The sequence below is a fragment of the Bemisia tabaci genome, chromosome 9 (assembly GCF_918797505.1).
Source record: "Bemisia tabaci chromosome 9, PGI_BMITA_v3".
NCBI classification, from domain to species: Eukaryota; Metazoa; Arthropoda; class Insecta; order Hemiptera; family Aleyrodidae; genus Bemisia; species Bemisia tabaci.
The window spans coordinates 41,226,692-41,247,270 of record NC_092801.1 but is presented as its reverse complement, the minus strand read 5'-3'; the positions used below and the strand labels follow the sequence as shown (position 1 = coordinate 41,247,270).

The 20,579-nt window shown below is 39.9% G+C and overlaps 1 protein-coding gene across 1 annotated transcript in view; it reads right to left on the bottom strand.

Annotated features, from left to right (window-relative positions):
• Positions 1 to 20,579, bottom strand: part of LOC109036869 (proton channel OtopLc) — a 91,780-nt gene that overhangs the window by 46,920 nt on the left and 24,281 nt on the right. The window lies entirely within an intron of this gene.

The window sequence follows — 20,579 nt, the reverse complement described above, 5'->3', positions numbered from 1 at the left end:
GGTTATTTTGTCATATCTCCTCTAATAATTGCTCAATTTATGAATGAAGGGTATCCACGTGTTTAGTTCACTCAGTAGATTCCACTTACACACGAAATTCATCAAATTTCAGACCCTTGCAAATTCTCCAATTGAGAATTTGCAGATTCTCTGCCAACCTATTTTCCGTGTTTTCATCAACGACTATGTATACAGGCTGCCTCGGGGTTAACCACCATATTCCAGGATCGTGTTACACGGGTTAAAATGAGGTTTTTTCGTGTAGAAAGCTCCTTCCCCCCAAGGTGCTTCCCTTCAGAGCTACGCCATAAAAGCCTCCCAAAATTTGGCCCCTTTTTAGGTATTCGATTCGACCATCGGACCAAGGTTTAAATGGAAGCTTATATTAACAGAAAACTCAGGAAAAAATTTCAAGATGAGTATAGGAACCGTTTTCGAGTTACGGGGGGGCAAAGGGGTCACAATCCGGCCTAATTTTTTGCTGTTTTCTTGTAGAATTGATGTATCGGCGGGGTTCTTATCGTTGTTTACGCATGTGTAGCACATGGATTCCTACGTGTTTTTACACGTAGAATAGATTTTTAACGTTGCCGAATCGATATACTGATCGGTTAAATCGATTTTGAACGATTTATTAAGGAAAATCGATGATTCCTCAGGATCGAAATTGTTTATTTTCGATTCATGAATGAATAAATGCATCTGAAATGACTGAAGCACACGTGACCCTATGTATTTTGATACGTAGAATCATTTTTAAGGTTGACGAGTCGGTTTGGCAATCGGACCAATCAATTTTTTGAGATTTACGGAAATCCGATGGTTTCTTGAAGTTGAAATAATTTTGATTTTAATCAAAATGAGAATGAAGGAATGCACCCGACACGAAATGAGTCTACGTTTAAAAGTACGTGGAAACGGCGTGCTCCGACCATGTCAGGTGCATATCTTCACCCTCGGACCGTTGGTAACCAATTTCATTTCTGTTCAAAAAATCGATTTTCCATAAAAATCACAAGAAATCAATACGACCAGTCAATGTATCGACTCATCGACTTCTGAAAAATTGATTTTGCGAGACTAATCACAAACGAATCGATGTGTCCAGTCATGTCTGGTAGATGTTTCCAATGCCAGTCCAAAATAACCATCGAATATCCGTAAAAAATCGCTATTACGTATCATTCTCAATCCCAATAAACCGTCGATTTTCCGCAGAAAATCGAAAAAATTCAATACAATTGATCGATATATCGATTTATCGAGGTTATAGATCGATTCCACGTATAAAAATACGTAAGAGTCGATGTGCACCAATCATGTTGGGTACATATCTCCGATCTCGGATGGAGCAAACCCGATTCGAATTCCGAAAAGTCATCGATTTTCCGTAAAAAATCGCAAAAATTCGATACAAACGATGAATAAATCGATTCGTCAACGTTAAAAATCAATTCTACGTATCAAAATACATAGGGTCACGTGTGCTTCAGTCATTTCAGATGCATTTATTCATTCATGAATCGAAAATAAACAATTTCGATCCTGAGGAATCATCGATTTTCCTTAATAAATCGTTCAAAATCGATTTAACCGATCAGTTTATCGATTCGGCAACGTTAAAAATCTATTCTACGTGTAAAAACACGTAGGAATCCATGTGCTACACATGCGTAAACAACGATAAGAACCCCGCCGATACATCAATTCTACAAGAAAACAGCAAAAAATTAGGCCGGATTGTGACCCCTTTGCCCCCCCGTAACTCGAAAACGGTTCCTATACTCATCTTGAAATTTTTTCCTGAGTTTTCTGTTAATATAAGCTTCCATTTAAACCTTGGTCCGATGGTCGAATCGAATACCTAAAAAGGGGCCAAAATCAGCCTCTTTTTTGGGAGGCTTTTTCTGGGAGAATAATAGGTTTCCCCTAATTTTGGTAACAGTGATGGTTTGAAACTCATGAAAAATCGCTACTTCCTGTTTTAACGGCGATTCTGCCGTACTAAAAAGATTCGTATGTACATTCTGGGATGAGTCTCGCAACACGTAAGAGCAAGTACTAACCGGGGCCGTGGCTCATGCAGAATTTCACTTACGGCTCTCTTCCGTGACACGACAAAATTTTACCAAGAGTAGAGTTACCAATTATCGAGCAAGTACGAAAACTTTTGAAACCCAGTAAAAATACCAAGATTGCCCGGTGAATGTGTGTGATGAGACATTTTGTCAAGGAAGCGTAACTCACGATGCTTAACGCTTATTACATCGAGTAAAAACACATCAGTTTACCGTCTTACAATAATCATCATGTCGGTATAATAGATTTCTCAGTACTTATCAATCACCAGAAATTAATTTTACCACCATCCGGTATTTATGAGAGTATATTACTTCATCACAATAAACCATAATGGCGCCTCTTAAAAAAATGGCTGTAAATGAACGAAGATGCATACAACCTTGAGATTTCTGTTCCTCCTATTTTTTAACGAAAGTAAATGTAATTGAATTTTCACTTCTCCGATCCATCGAAACTGGTTACCGTTCAGTGGCTCCCGAGTCCTCCTTTCCCTCACGAAAGAACGTAACTAAATTGCAATGTTGCCAGATCATCCCTCGAAAATTGCATTTTTACCGGGATGATTTTAAGGTTTTCCGACTGGAAACTTTACCGATTTTTCCTCTGATCTCATGCAAAAATCAGACATATTTTTGACGAAAATAGTGCAAGTTTTCTCTCGTAAAAATTCGAATTTTCCGAGTCAATTTTGCAACGTTGGAGTGGAGTTACGTTCTTTGGCGCGGAGAACGACGGAGGAGGTGCATCGTGTCCTTGTCGAGGTTGCGGCCGCCGCGGAATAAATTGGATGGCGAGTAAAAGCGGCGAGATTTCACTTTAATTTCAACGAGGGAACTTGCAGCTTCCACTCGCGTTCATTCGTCGCTTGGCTGACATAAAGGCGTAACTGCACTCTGCAATGAACCCTGTCCTCCATACAACTCAATGCTTTTCCGGGCTCATCCCAATGTGTAGTTACGCCCTTATGTCGGCCAAGCGACGCATTGTCGGGTTCCGCGTTCGCCGTTCGGCGTTCGGGTTCGGGTGACACGCGATGAGCCCCCAAACGAAAATCCTTCCGCCTCGCCGGCCGGCGCACAGTCCACTGATTCTTGAAATTAATCGACAAAGCGATAGAAAAAGAAGATATCGTCACCTTCCGGCCAACACTGGTAAAAAAAAACCTCTTGGACCAATGCCGCATTGCATTGACTTAAGAGTGCAGTTTCTTGTCGCCGGATTTAAGAGTCTTGAACTCTTGTTTCAAGCGGATTTTGCATTGATTCAAGCGGATTTTGCATTGAAAAAATAGTCCAGACTCTTAAATCCGGCGACAAGAAACTGCACTCTTGAACCAAGAGGTTTTTTTTTTACCAGTGAAAATATCACGAGCGTCATGAGGCGTTTCAAAATTTCCGACGCCATTGTATTTTTTTACGAAGAAATGGAGGATTCGCACACGCACTTTTTATTGCTTCATCTGAGAGTGCTGAATGAACTGAGTTCGCAGTATTTTTCATAATATTTTTCTGAAATGGGAAATTGAAGAAAAATATATTTAAACGTGAGAAAATGTACCGCTTCATCAGGTCATCTGGCGGCAATTTCCATTTGAACACTTGTATTTTAGCAGGTTAGGTTATTATGATATATTTCTTCCAATAATTGTCCAATTGAGAAACTAAAAATATCCTCAAACTCAGTTTTCCGAGTGGTATCATTTTAAAGATAAAATTAAAGGTTCGACACCAAGAAAATACGAGTTTTCAACGACTTGAGCGCGTATCAAGGTGTACGCGCAATGCATGAAGTATCCTGCAGACTTGTAAGGCGCTACTATGTGCTGTGCGCGCAATGCATGAAGTATCATGCGGTCTTGTAAGGCGTTACTAAGCGTATTGGCGTCCAAATTTTACTATATTGCGTTCAAATGGCGCACCGACTCATCAACAACATGGCGAGTAGGGACCTCACATATTAAAAACAAGCAGGAAGCTCCAACGCATTCGCATCGGAGAGCGGCTCTGGCGACAGTAGTTGTAGTCAAGAATGAGGGCCTAGACACATTTTGTCACTGATGTACAATCCGACAACTGTCGATTCATGTTTTGTAACTTGGCAGATTTACGTAGCCGGTGTATAAATGTGTATTGGCCCTTGATATGCAGAATGCATGGCACTATCACTTGTTGTATACTTTTAATTTTGAAGGCTCTTTGGAGGTCCGCATCCTAAAAAATTTCTCCCACAGTATTTTTTTTAACTTGTCGTTGTGATTGGGCGCCAATTTCTTTCAATTGAGTGATCATCTTCTTTTTTTGTCAAATAACTAGTTTGTGCAACAATAAGACTGAAACTGACTGTAACTGAAATTTTGTCTTTTTAGATATTTGGTTATTTTGTATTTATTAGATTGTATATTTTCACAGCCCTGTGATAAGAAACTTTGGAATGCATGGTTGATAAGTCGTTTAGCGAGGCTGCAAAAAATTTGCATTTTTATATCTGAAATTGTAGGTAATGGTTTTGAATATCGAATTGCGATATATTACACGGTTAAGATAGGGCTATATGTCTTGTCGTAAGCGGCGACATAGAGTCGATGTCATTTCAATAATCGCCCCGATGGCCACGGTAGTTGTGTGCCGTCTGCCCACGTAGCAAATGGGAGGCGAAAATGGAAGTCATCAGTGCATCGGTGAGTGTTGAACGTGAAAATTGCGCGGGCCGCGCAAATTTCGCGATCATCGATGTGTCGGGGCTGAGCATCCATCATTTTCTATCTTGTTTTGAAGCTATGTGAGTTGTGATAAAGTACATAATTTTTTTGTATTATATTACTGTATAAATAGTGTAAAATTTGTACAGAACTTTGTACAAAATAGTTTCTTGTAAAAAGTGTGGACTACTGCCACGTCGTTTCCATACAAACTCCCAATACGCCGCAAGTACCACAAATGCCCATGTTAACCAAATCACCTCATCATCCATTTTTTAAGGACACAATTTTTAATTCAAATCAACTTACTTTATCAAAACTCCAATCGTTTATCAAATAACATATATCGAGTCATTTTAACAAAATCAAAGACGGCATAATATCATTTATCACACAGCCAAAAACCTAACCTAGAAACCACGATGTTTACAAACTCAAATTGGAGAACACTCATTGGTCCAATAATAAAAATTGATTTGCCGCCTTTTTTCTTTGCAAGCAAAACGTGTGAACATGTCTGAAAATGGGATCGGGCGTCAACACTCAACGATGCACTGATGACTTCCATTTTCGCCTCCCATTTGCTACGTGGGCAGACGGCATTAGACGTTTACGGTTTCCTTGGTAACCTTTGTTTGCTATCAGCTGATATCGAGTAATATGACTAGGAAGCTCCAACCCAGTGGTTGGAGCTTCCTTAACCGCGAAAACTTTAAAATTCAAATTTTCAAATTTTGAACGTAAAGTACATTTTTTCCATCACGAGATTAAAGCACAGACAAGTTTTGAATTATTGACTGTATCACCATGATTCCAAAAATACACTACACAACATAGCATTGGCTAACAATAAAACAATATGCAATAAAATAAAGTCATGACAAGGAACATAGCCGAAAATGGCGCCGATTCCCATTAACCAACGCGCGGTCTCTCCAATGTAACATGGTCCAATGATACTCCCCAGCTGGGACCGTCCGGAATAGCAGCTCTAGTGCAAGCACCAGAGCCGCTAATAGATTTATATGTTACCTACACCTTTATTTAATGCTTCTGATAGCAGTTAGCCGAGGACTATAATTGATTTTCTATATTTTTTTCAAACGGTGGTGTAGTTTTCTCAAAATTGATAGTTTAAATTTTGGTGAGGCGAGTTTTTTCACTCAATATTGCTCATATTCTTAGGTGAACTGAAGAACGCGCCTGCATAGAAATCAGCTGAGCGCTTCTCTGATACGAACGTATTAGATAGAGCTTTCCCGCTTAATTATTTTGAACTATTCTCTACTCAACAAGAAGCAGAATAATCCAAAGGAAACCATACTGGAGATGTTGCATGTGTGAGGAATGTGCGATTTGCTGTTGATTTTTATGTAAAAATTCGCGAGAAACACGATGGTGCTACTGGTTTTCTCTGAATTCAACTCCCAAGCTCAAAAAAAGCAAAAGAGACCAAAATGGAGGGTATATCCCACCCTACCCTGAGAGTCCACCTCTATATCAGGACAAACTCTCCATGCAAAAATAGGGAGTAAATACATAAGCAGGGTTGCCGTGTTTTCAGTTGTGGAGTCCCCAAATATAAAGTGGCAGCCCTGTCAATGTATTTGCTCCCTATCTTTGCATGTAGAGTTTGTCTTGATGTAGAGGTGGACTCTTAGGATAGCGTGGAATATCCCCTCCATTTTGGCCTCAACTTGAGAGCTTTTTTGAGCTTGGGAGTCAACTTCACAGAAAACCAGTGGCATCATCGTGTTTCTCGCGAACTTTTACAAAAGTATCAACATTAAATCGCAAATTCCTCACTCATGCAATATCTCCATTAAATATACATTTTTCTTACGGAGAGCAAATTACACGAAGAGCAAAAAAAACTTGATGGAAATACGTTACTTTTATTGATGTAGATGGGGTCCACCCGGTCGTCATTGGTATGATGCAAGTGCATGGCAGAAGATGTGCATCGTTATTTGTCACCGATCAAACCGAAGAGAAACCTCTGTATAAAGACAGCTGAGGGTTCTTTTGATTGTCTTTTCCATCATGTCCGAAGATCAGAATAAATACTGACGGCCCAAAAACAATCACTGAAGTTTTTCTCTTCCCGGTCTAAAGCGCAAAGTTGCTTTTTGACTTATTACACATGGGGAATCATAGATCTACATCCGAGTACTATTGTTGATTAGAAAAAAAGCGGAATAAAATTCACAAAAATTAAACCGTGCGATTTCATTCATTTAAGTGCAAACGAGTTCGTGTGAAATAACGCACACAATTCCGAATCTCTCATAAAATTGTATTGGAGGTTTAAGGGATCGGTTCAACCATGGAAAACTAATCTAGGAGACTTGAACGCGCGGGTAAGAAAAAGTTCAACTGTTCCCTTATTTTAAAAAATACGATTCACCGCAAAGATCAGGATTTTGCTGGAAAATTTGGATCGATTATGCGACACTAATCGCAGGAGACTTGAACGCGCGGGTAAGAAAAATTTCAACTGTTCTTTTGTTTTTAAAAAAATACGATTCACGGTAAACATCAGGATTCTGCAGGAGGATTCAATTACGGTGATTTAAAAGATTCACAACTAGGATCGATTAGTTTACGGTGGGTAATTGTGGACGGTCAGGGAAGCACAAGCTGGATGCAGATGCAGAACAACAACTGCAGGTGGATAAACAAAGTTCACGGGCTTGGCACGCTAGAATCTTTCTAAACGGTTGTCCCAGGAGGGAAAGTGGATATCGAGCTAAGCCGACTCTGCTCCGAGGTACGCATCACGCTAAACAAAACGACACGACATTTGCAGCGACGTCTTCAAGCGCGATCCGCGCCGGAGGCTGGGTACTTGTTGCACACTGCCGTGCTAAGGAAGAACGCCGTATGAGCCATCAGGCGTTGCCAAATTTCCTTCAACGAATCACGAATTTCTAGGGAAATTTCTGCGTAGATCTCCTCGGATTTTTCAGGAGATTTAGTTCGTAATTTAATTTAAAATATCTGAAAATTTCAAGGAGAAATATGCATGAATTTCTTCAAAAATACATGTTTTATCCGGGGAAATTTTGGCAACTCTCGAATGTTCATACGGCGTTCTTCCTTAGCACGACAGCACAGCAGTCCACGCTTTATGTTTCTTCATTTTTTTGTTGTACTCGGTTAGACTTGTTCGTGAAGGTGATTCTCAGTCTCAGTACCATTCACAATTCTCTAGTGAACATTATTTGGACTAAATTTTGCAATTAAGAGCTATAATTTATTTTCTGGCTTATCTGTAAAAACACTAACGTGCATAAGGAATACTAAATTTTGCAATTAAGAGCTGCAATATAATTTCTGGCTTTTCTGTAAAAACATACTAACGTGCATGGAGAAAGTAATGGTAAGCACGTTGTTTCTACACTAAACCACAAATTGTAGCTCCTAATTTCAAAATGTACTTAAAATGATATTCACCGGGGATTAGTGAATGCTACCAAAACTTTGATAACTTTCAAAAACAAGTCTAACTAGGCCCAAAATCAGATAGATTTGTTGTCCGACCGCGTTTGATTGAAATTAAAAGGAACCAAGTCACATCATGATGGATTCAAGAATTACGAATTTTAGGTTTTATTCCTTCCTAAGAATCAGTGTTAAAGGTAAAGTCCATCGCCTATTTTTGCACTCAATATATTTTTTTCCGAAATCGACCTTTCGAGTGGAGAACATCTGCAACTGGCTCAGCTCAAAACTATTCTGCCATGCCAAGAAAAAACGGCGAAGAAACATTCAATAGTTGTTGTTTTTTTTTTTTAAAAAAAAAAATTATTTCATTTTAATTCAATAGTTGCCAAATTTCTTCCAGTAAAAGGTTTAATTTTGAGGAGAGTTATAAATATTTCGTCTTGCAATCTTCAGATGATGTAGATCCGACGACGAAAAAACTTCTCTGAGAAATTGAGGTGAAAATATTCACCATTGTTCCTGGAAATTCTTATTTTGTCAAAGGAAATTTGGCAACTGACGAAGGTTCATGCGGCTTTTTTCCTTATGGCCTGGTTACACGATCAAATTTCCGTCAAATTCCGATTAAAATGATGACCAAGATGGCGGTCGAAAGTTATCTTGATTGATGCGTAAAATTAATTAAAACAGCGTGTCGATTGAAATAAGCATGGAATAAGCACGGTTGTGTGGAAGTCAGATGAAGGATGAGCCCCACAGCTCCATCAACTACGATCAAATTTTTGCAGGCCGCAGAAATTTGATGGTAGATGGTGCGCACCAGTCACCATTTGATCGGAAATTGCTGGAAATTTGAGCGTGTAACCAGGCCATTAGCACGACTGCACTACTAACTATTTTTTCCACAAAATTATATTTGATTCCTTTCTGTCTTCTCGCTTTACCGTCTTGTCTTACAACTTTCTGTGCTTTTTGTCCTTTGTCCAGCTAAACCCTCCGATCACAGAATCCCGTCGCAGTCGCAGGGTGATCCAATCTCGACCCGTCTTCTACGTGCGGAACAACGCGAGTGGCGCTCCCACGCGGCGAAACTCGGAACTATCGACAACGAGACCGACGCTGATCCTGGCGGCACGGGCTACACGAGACGTCGCGACGCCGAGGGCGAACTGATCCGAATGATCCACTGGCGCCCGGCGCTCCTGCTGAGGAACGGCGCGACGCGACGGCCGACATTTAATGGATCAATTAAATAAAACCGAGCACCCGGGCCAAACCCCGCCGCCGAACGAACCGTCGCGAAACGCAAACACGAGAGCAAACGGACCAACGAATCGGAGCTAAGCGGCGGACTGATCAAGACCGAAGAAACACCCCCCCCCCCTTCTTGCACTTCTATCGTTAAATGGACCTCTTGCATGGATCAGAGGAAGAGAGAGAGAGAGAGAGAGCAACTACAGACAGCGTTGCCGTCTTAAATATAAAGTTGTTGGGTCTTTTCTTGAGCAGCTCCTGACCAGCCTAACCTTAGGAGGATCCTTTTGGTACACTGGGAAAAAACACAATTGGATCTAGAGTCCAGACTCTTAAAAACATCGACAAGAAAAAATACTCTTGATTCAATCCGATTTAAGCTTGAATCAAGAACCAAGCCTCTTAATTTGAGCGGTTTTCCCTTTGATTTAAGCTTGAATCTGATTGAATCAAGAGTATTTTTTCTTGTCAATGCTTTCAAGAGTCTGGACTCTAGATCCAATGTGTTTTTTTTTCCAGTGTATGCATTATTTAAATTAAGAGAGGATTGAGAAAGACTTCAAAAACATCATAAAGTTGATAGTTTTTTTGAAAATCTCGAGTAAAATTCAGCAGTACAGCTATGAACATGGATCCTTGGGAGGAATTACAACGATTTACCACGACTAAAAAATGTGCACTGAAAAAAAAAAGGGTCTCAATTAACTAATCTTCCAGCTGATTTTGAAGCGAGCCAGCTGTATAGTTAATCCAACCACACTTATGCTGACTGTGAAGGTACCAGTTAGAGGTATGGTTAATGCAACCACACTTCCAGGTGAGTTGACCATATTTGCGACTTTTGTGAATTGTGATACTTTTTTTCGGTGTATACAAATATTTGAAAAAGAAGTACATAAAATTTGTAGGCAAAATTTACAAAACATGCAGTAAATATCCTCTCATTCTCTGAATTTTTTGTAGTAGTAAAGCAGTTTAATCCTTCTAGATGACCTATTATTCACGATTTCGACAAACTTTGAAGTTTTGCAGCGAAGTTCGTCTCGTAGTTTATATTTTCTGTGGTAGTAAGTCATTGTAATTCCTTTCGAGGACAGTTATACGGGGAGAGGGAGGGGGTTATTACTTCAGGTTCGCAAAAATTCAGAAATCCAGAATTGCTCATTATTATAAGTGTTACAACACGTCTGTAAGGCACGCATTTCACTTAGTTTTTAAATAAATTACTCATTTACGAACATATTTGTTTATCTTAGTTTTATATTGAAATCTGAAGATTGTCAGTGACATTTTTTCAGTGGTACTCCCCATATAGGTCCTCCACAATTTTATGATACCCGCATCCGACTATCGACCAACTTAAAGAGCTTTTCAAGGTTCGACTTGGCAAGGATGGGCGGGATGCGCGGCGCATGCGCAAGCGACAGCGACACGCCGAGTATCCGAAGAAGCCGCTTCTGGATCTGCAACGGCGGCTCATGCCGGGGCCTCGGGCAACTTGCTCTGCTCCGCGCGTCTTTCTAAGAAACCGCGTATCTCCTGCCTGAAACCCCCATCCTATCCGCGGTTTGGCTCTCAGTGCGCTCAGCGAAAGTTGAACGTCAACGGGAATCTGACCACGTGCACGTTCCAAGACGTCGAGACGCGGACTTTGCGCCGCGGACTTCAAAGGCCGGAAGAGGCCCTTTTTCCAAACAACGATAATAAATAACATCCCATCCTTAAATATAAATAGGAAAAAGGGAGGAGAGGTCCTCTCTGCGCGCTCCGCGGCCTCATAGCGCCGTTTTGAAACAACTGGATGGTTTCAACCAGAGTTACCATGAAGAACTTTGTCTAGAAATTGATGCACAAATAAGCGATAGACGGAGAGGACTAAGAGAAAATTGAGCGATCCTATTGGCGGAAGCGGGCAGTTGCAATGGACAAAGGAGGAATAAGTAATACAAATTAATAACTCCACGAGAGACCTTATACTGTCGTCCAAAAATGCCATTGAAAATTTTGTCAATCGTTTTCCGACAAAATGCCGCCTTACAAGAAAAATAACAATTAGCTAGACGTACTTCTACCAAACAGACCTATGTGGAGGTGAGAAATATGGCGTGTGCTCGTTAGTACTCTTTGCGGAAGAGTGAATGATAATAATAAAGCGCCATGCGCCAGTGCGACGTCAGCGGCAACAAACGATACGCATTACGACGCTTAGCTCGTCGACGATGCGCTTTAACTCATGAGCCCTGTCCACAAGGCTCTCTTGCCATGCCCGCGGCTCATATATCCAGTTGGCACATAGTTCTGTTTGCTCAATTTAAAATTCCGCTTTTCCAATTCTTCAAAAGGAATCACGCCCACTGACCACATTGTTTCTTATGCAGTTCTCTAGAGCACACCCCATATTTCTCACCTGCGCATAGGTCTGTTTGGTAGAAATACGTCCAGTTGTCCTAGATTTTTTTTGCAAAAACTCTGGCATAGCATTAGGAACTCAAAATGAAACAATGAATCCTTGTTGTGATTTGACTTTCTTGTAATAAAGAAGTATGCTTGGAAAATATACAAAATTTTAAAGATGGAGTTACGGCACGGCGTTTTTTCGGTGGACGGCAACAGTGGCGTGGCGTGAATTGCGATATATCGATTGTTATGCCATTTAAACCTATGGTAAAGAATCGATTATTAAGGTGTTCGCACCCTGTGTATCGATCCTTTTCCATAGGTTTAAATGGCATAACGATCGATATATCGCAATTCACGCCACGCCGCTGGATGGCAGAATAGTAGGTCCATCATTTCTCCCCTTGATCCATAACAACCGTCCGTTTATCACCGAACAAATCCAAAAATCAGCCCGCACGATTGCAATTTGGACATTTAGAGACAGCGAGCTCATTTTTGACAGTCAATATTGCCTTCCTATAAAGGCCATAGTATGGATGGGAAATGTAAGCTTTTACCGTTGAGTAATCATATCGGTTCAATCGATGATACTGTAGGTTTTTTGTTAATTTTCTGTCTCTTCTTTTGGCCTAGATGGCCCTTGCCCCTGAAAAAATAATCTCCAATCCTAACTTTACTCAAGGGGGGTGTCTGGGGGAAATGGAAGATGCGTGAAAAGAAATATGTGGGGGGCAGGGGGCACCCCTATTTTTTACATGTTTTTTTTAGACATTTACTGCATTTTTAGATGCCTTATGAGACAAATTTTCATTTAAAATTGTGTGAATCCAACAAATTGTTCTCTTCTTTTCATCGCATTATACATTTTAGGGTTATATTTAAAGTCCAAACATTTTCGGGGGAGAGAAGGGGCCAAATAATATTATTTCAAAATCTAGAGGGGCCAAACTACCCTCCTCCTGGCCCCATAACGTCGGCGTCAATGATGTGAAAGTAAATGAAAAACACTACAATCAATCCAGATCATGGTATTTGAATAAATAGCAATTTTGCGTCAAAATGAAACCTTGATAAACATGTTTATCTCCCTCAATTCAATTCAGTAATGGTAACGTTAATCTACGTCAAAGGAAAACTCTCCATCGACAATCCTTGAAAGTTAAAATATCTGTGAGCAAAAACAATCGACAAAACCCTTGCAGTGACCTAAAAATTTCCAAAAGTTCACTGCATTGAATGCGGGAATTACAAGAAGTTTCGGCAGTTTAGCGAAATAGTTCTTCGATCCGGGTGGTTTGAAATGAAACTTCTGAACATTTCCGTTTTGTTGCCGTGTGATGGAAGGAATGGAAAAGTTTGCTTCGATGACAGACGATGATCGAAGCTCCTTCAAATCGAGCAGCTACTGGTGCCCGTTCATTTCTCGCCTGTAGTAGTTGTTGCATACGGAGCTTTTCTAAGGCGCTTCATGCGACGTGCGACGCGAAGCACGGGTAACACTGGCAGCTTTACCGCGTGGAGTTGGACGATTGGTGGACTACTCATAGTTTGGTCACGAATCCCATCAAAGCTTTAGCATTATTACTTTCCGATTTTGCACAGCATGATGCAAAAAGGATATGACTGCTCTTTTATACTTTAAAGTAAAGCGATTTCAAAAAGTCATTCGATAGTTTTTTCATAGTCTGGCAGTTTCTCAATGTGAAAGTATTTTTACATGAGCCCTCGGAAAGAAAATTATCCTATACGCTCGGTATTTATATCCAAAATTTAATTAGACAACGATTTGTAACGATTCCAAAAGTATCACATGAGTGAGCCGCCAAAGTACTTTTTCTATACTTCAAATTCTCGAGTTTTTCTTTGGGCCGTCGTAATTTCGGAGTTCTTTTCGATCCTCCTCAATTCACATATTTGCACCTGGCGTACTACTGCGTGATTTAATTTTCAAGTTTTTGAGGATTTTGGGGGAATTTTAATCAGAAAAAGCGTCTTAGGAGTTGAAGTTTTAATACATTCAAGTGATGACAAGCCTTTCGATTAAACTTCTGCGAAACTTTCGTAACATAGTTAATTAGGAGACATTTTAGAAGATAAGGGTGAATAATGTCCGAAAGAGCGTTTTAGATTTTATTTGAACTCATTTGCTCTTCAAAGATCCAAAGATCGAGCTAAAAGCCAAATTAAATAAAAAGAAGATAATGCAACTACATGATGATAAAGTTACAAGTGAACATTTGATGAAAGATACATAACTTCAGAAAAATAACAAAGGTTAACGTTTCGGTCTATAAGACGCCTTTGTTATTTTTACGAATTTACATATCTTTCATGAATTGCTTGCTTGTAACTTTACCATCGTGTGGTTGAATTATAATGTTTTTATTTAAATTTGGCTTTTAGTTCGATCTCTGGGATCATCATTCTGCGTATTATGAATTATTTGGAACAGAAGCATTGCATTATTGCTACGACTTGTGAAATTCTGATTTTGCATTTTCCCTGGGAATAGATCGAAAATACTTTAATTGGCCAATTAACATTCCTGATCCTCATTATTATTCTCACTGTGCTGAATTTAATACCACTTTAGTCCAATCGCAATGTTACTTTGTTTTGAGTTTATAGGTGTTACACTGGAAAAAAAAAAACACATTGGATCTAGAGTCCGGACTCTTAAAAACATCGACAAGAAAAAGTACTCTTGATTCAATTAGCCTAAATCAAGAACCAAGCCTCTCAATTTAAGCGGATTTCGTTTTGATTCAAGCAGCAGGAATCAAGAGTATTTTTTCTTGTCAATGTTTTCAAGAGTCTGGACTCTAGATCCAATGTGTTTTTTTTTTTTCCAGTGCACTTTTTGAATTGCTTCCCTGTTTTGCGTAAACCCGATAGCGACAGAGGGCCTCGTATGACCTTTAGCCTTATTAATTATGCAAGTACAACTGATGCCCTTACAATTTCACGCAAAGTTACTGATGATCCACTCAATGGATCCCCAGGTCCGTACTTATCGTTATCCAAGCCCCATGCAACAAGCGATAATCTCCGATTTATTGTCTGTCAAGGTACTTGGACCATTAAACACCCCATCTCTCCCCCTCTCTTCTCCGTCTATTCGAACTTGGGAACCTCTTCATCGAGACGCGCAGAGCACTTTCTATGCATAAGTCGCTACGGGCGCTTCGCACAAAGGTGATATAACGCCCACAACACAGCCCCCCCTCCCATCCTAGCTCATCACCATCATGATGCACCAATTATCTCATATTTATGTTCGAGCGGACATTGAGCGTTAAGTGTTAAGGTAAAGGGCAAAATCATCACCGCCGCGCTGGTCTGACATTTTGGGACTTGGATGAGATACGGCTCATTTGATAACGAAAAGTGAGAGTGATTGAGGGGGGGAGATTTCACTTTTACATGAGTTAGGTGCTTTCAAATTAGTGCTATTTTGGTGTGTGTTTCTTTAGTACGCCGTAAAATATAATATTCCGGTATTTTGAATATCTCCATAATTGTTCATATGAGAACGTAATCCCATTTCAAGGTTGTTAAATTGATTGCAAAATTTTAATTTTTCACATTATTATGACTGTGATTTTGGCGCAAAAGTTTCGTGCATTTTGCCCGTAACCAAAAGAATAACCATGAAAATTTTCGTCTCAAAATACCCAACAGAAAACATAAGGATAAAAAAATTTGCAGTAAAGAACGTATGATATATTTAAAAATTCAATAGGTAGTTTCTGAGAATACTTAGATTTTGAAAGCCTTAATGCATCGGTGAAGTTCTTAGTTCATGACCAGGTTTAACAGTATTATGGGTGTTTAGAAAAATCTTATGATTTATTTCACACCAAAATTAAGAAGACTTTACTGCGAAAGCCGATGCCCTGTTTTGTGGACTTTATGCTGAGTGAGCCTTGCTTCGATTGAAATATGGATCAGACTCATAATGAAGACGATAAGTACGGTTCGTTCAACTCGGGATATCATAAAACCACGGCGTGTCGGAGGATGTATATATCTTTTCGCATCGCCTCATTTTAATGAAGTGTTGTGGCGCAGTTTTATTGAGCAAAAATAGTACTTACGAAACAAACGAAGTGACCATAGTGAATAACATTATAACGTGGCTTACCTGAAACAAAGAGAATACATAATTTTAAATAATTTCTGGTGTCATTCCGTTAATAAAAATACAGTAAAGTCACAAATAAGTACACTTGAACACATTTTCATGACGCCATAAGATCTGCTGATTTTATTAAAACATTAATATAATCATTGATACAAACCGCAATCATTTCGGTTATAGGACATTTCGTCAACGATTTTTTGTCCGCGCACCTGTTTTTTCCAGTAATTTACGTCCACGCGTTTTTTCGGCACGGGAGTTTTGGTCCACGTGCCAGTTGAGACCCAAAGTTAATTGGCCCACATGTAAATACAAACGACAATTGCCCACGACGTTTTTGGATGAAAATGTAAAATGTCTTGGAAGAATGAGGGTTTGCTTGTTTTTTTGTTTTGTCTGTTTGGTCCAACGGAGAATAATATATAGTTGAGACACTTGGTAAAAATGGGGGAGCGTAAATTCCATGAGACAAAATTCACTAAAACTCTCTACACCTCTTTGGTATAACATGACTTAATTATCTTTTAAGAAATTCCCACCTTGTCATACCTGAACCGGATAAACCTCTTTATTTGCCTCAGCTAAAGGCTCTTGGATTTTTCCAGTGTACGAGAAGTATCTTGATTTATTTTGCGAGGAAAGATCTGTACTTTTAGAGGATGCCTGTCATTCCTAATACGTTCATTTTCGTATAATACTGTGCAACTTTTCTGTTGTGAAATAGTAGCTTCAGGCGCCGCCGCACGGCGGGCGGGCGGCCAGCGCGAAGCGCGCATTGGCGCCTACAAACCTAAGTGGATACTTCAAGCATTGTGCAATGCGTGAAGTATCCACTTAGGTTTGTAGGCGCCAGTGAGCCTCTCGCGCTGGCAGCACGCCGCTCTGCTCTGTTAGGGTTTAATATTGATACTCGCATAGTCAGCGTTTTTTAACTCATGATTTTGAAATGTTAGCACTCTCTGCATTGATTATTCTCATTTAAATTGATGGGAAAAAAAAATATGTATCAATTTATCAAAGGAGAATAATCATAAAATGTGTATATTTTTAAATATTGGTGGTTCCGTGTCAAAAATCTAGCGTACGCAGACCATTGTGTTTTATTGAGCGGGAGGTTTGAACTCACGCGTCAAGAAACATTAATATTTTAATTATGCGTCAATTTCAGTCATTTTCGTCGCAAGATTCGTGTTCTGCGTTAAATTTTGGTGGAGAATATGTATCAGCATGCGTAACTTCGTACCTTGTCCTAGAGGTCAATTCTTTATACACTGAAAAACAATTCTTGGCGTTTTTACCAAGGTCCGTTGGTACCTTTACCATCTCACTTTTTTTACCAATCATTAGCAATTTTACCAAGACAAACTGGTAAGCTTACCTACAAGCCGGTATTTTTACTGTTTTTTCAGGTAAGAATACCACTTTTATGGGTAATCAATTCCCGGTAACTTTGCCATTTTATCTCGGTAATTCTCCCACAGTCGATGACAAATATTGGCATTTTTACCAAGGTCCAGTAAAATTACCAAGAAAGTTCAATAATTCTACCGAGATTTCTAGGTAAAACTGCCAATTCCATAAATGGTAATTTTACCAAGAAAAAACTGGGATCAAATGGAACCCTGAATTCTTGGTAATTTTACCATTTTCTTAGTAAATACACCGAGATTTTTTTTTCAGTGTAGAGAATACTTAAAAATTTTCATAAGGCCCCCCACTCCTCAATTGAACTCACGAGCTTGGATCAAGTGGCGATGCATCAGTTGGATAAGGACGAGTCGAGCGGTTTCACCTGGAACAGAAGCCGGTAACTCAGCAGTCCCGCTCTGCTCCGGTGCACCTCGGATGTTTGCTCTCAACTCCCGCGAGTGTAAACTATTCTACTCCTCCACACCGCTCATTGATAAATCCATTAAGACGCCCAACCCCAGCCCCCCTCCCCCGCTATCAGAGCTTTCTTTCTGCAGAGCAGAAGCCGGTGGTCTCGCCAACCTCCTCCCCCCGCCCCCTCCCTCCATTTGTGACTCGTGGACGTTTGGATTGAGTAACGAAACACAATGCTGGGTACTTCGCTGTCGTGGCTAAGGGAAAATGCCGTATGAACCATCAGGCGTTGCCAAATTTCCTGGGTTAAAATATGAATTTTTAGGGAAGTCTGTAAATCTTTTTTATCCAATTTTTCGGAGAATTTAATTCACAATTAGATCTAAATTATCTAGAGAATTCAAAAAAAAAAATATCCATGTCTCTCCTTCGAAATAAGTATTTCACTGTAGGAAATTTGGCAACTTTTGAATGGTCATACGGCGTTTTTTCTTAGCATGGTAGATCGTATGCGGGAGGAATTTTTGTGGGATCCGAATATGTTGGGCTCTCGTTACACGATCCAATTAGCAATGAATTCCTGACGACCGGACGGTGTGGTGAGGGAGTCAACGAGCTTGAAATTGTTGGGTTTTGTAATCCTTGCGGATAGAATTTGACGGGAGCTGTTCCGGAGATTATATGCGCTCGGTTTAATGATAATACCCTCGGTAATTTAACATTTAATCACAGTTATGGTGTTTGGTGTGTCTTATGAATTAATCGATCGGAATTGTTTTCAAAACTTCTACTCTAACATCTGCGGAGTGCAAATAGGGTGCTTTTATGAGGACTTCCAGGCGATGCACACATTTTGACCCGTGACGTAAATTGTTCTACACTGAAAAAAAAAATCTCGGTGTATTTACTAAGAAAGGGCAAAATTACCAAGAATCCAGGGTTCTATTTGATCCCACTTTTTTTTTTTGGTAAAATTACCATTTATGGAATTGGTAATTTTACCGAGAAATCTCAGTAAAATTATAGAAATTTCTCGGTAATTTTACTAAACCTTGGTAAAAACGCCAATATTTTTTATCGACTGTGGTAAAATTACCGAGATGAAATGGCAAAGTTACCGGGAATTGATTACCAATTAAAGTGGTATTCTTACCTGAAAAAGACAGTAAAAATACCGGTTTTTAGGTAAGCTTAGCAGTCTGTCTTGGTAAAATTACCAATAATTGGTAAAAAAAAATGAGATGGTAAAGGTACCAACGGACCTTGGTAAAAACGCCGAGAATTTTTTTCAGTGTATGTTGCGATTCTTCCTCGGTAGAGAAAACGAGTCTTTTTCCTAGGACTCAGTCCATTCATTTTCCTCTGATAAAAACGGTGCTTCCACGCGGGAGCCGCGAGTGGCTTGGGCCGTGAGTTACGGCAGCATGACGTCAGACGGTGCGCATGCGCATGCGTGCGCCTACGGATGCGCGACGGAGACGCAACCGGGTCGGAGACGCGCAGCAAGACCACCGCAACCGCGCAAACTCACTTCTCTGATTGTGTCTGCAGAGCGCCGACTGCTCGGGATATTGCTCCCAAGATCACATGCAAGTTCATTATTGAAATAGATAGACAGAGCGATAGAGAAAGAAAAATCCGCCGTTTGTCTAACGAAAAGACGTAACTATATTTGAGCGGCTTTTAGGACGAGTCGTACCTAGTTTTACATCTTGACATTGCTAATGAGGGAACTGCTGTAGCGGTTTATTCAGCATTTTGTGAGTTGTCGTACATTTTTTACATCCATGAATGTAGAATCAGCATCACTTTTTTTTTGGCGATGAATCCGCCAATGTCTTTGCCTCCTAATTTTCAGTTTTTGTAAAACGGGAGACCGAATGGGTAACTATTTGACTCCGCGTTCACGTTAAGTCTCCAAAAATATGCTTTTCGAAATATTGTCCAACTTAATCAAACGTAATCTGAAGTTTTAGTACTTTCATTAGCAGTTCCAGCGCGAGAGATCGATTAGCTAACTTTCCTACTCTGGCGTTAAGGTCTCTCGGAATATTATAATGACATTTGGGGATCTTCGGGTCCATCTGCTTGTTTTTTGAGGTGTCTTACTGGTCGTTATGAAATCACGTTGAATTCATTTAAATCCCGCAATTTTTCTAGTGCATATGTTTTTATAGTGCGGGGGAAATTTATTTCTGCCTAGGAATAAATTCAGTTGTTCAAATTAATGAAGGATCCACACTGTTGAAGAAGTATTACTGTTAGGAATCGGAATGCCATGCGGGGAACTTTTCTTACATCAGCTCTGTTTCTAATGGCTACAGTGGATTGTTTCACTGGGTCTGGAACTGATTATAGAAAACAAAAATTTTGATGGACAAAGCTATAGACAAAGATGACAAGGGGAAAATGGAGCAATCCTAATGTTGGTGGAGGGTGGTTGCAATGGACAAATGCGGTAAATGGTAGACTATGACTAAAGGTATAACCCACGTTAAACCATTGATTTTTCCATAATTCGTCCCCTTAATCTATAACAACAACCCGTTTCAACCACTGAGAAAGCTTCATCTTCTCCTCGTCCTTTTTGTCCATCGCTTTATTTACCAATCTCATCATGATCATATCATGGTTATTCGGTGGGCAATTCGGCAACACCAGGTTTCCTCCATGTAAGCCCACGGAAATGTATCGAATCTTGGAGGAGCCAGATGCTCCGACTATAATCGATTA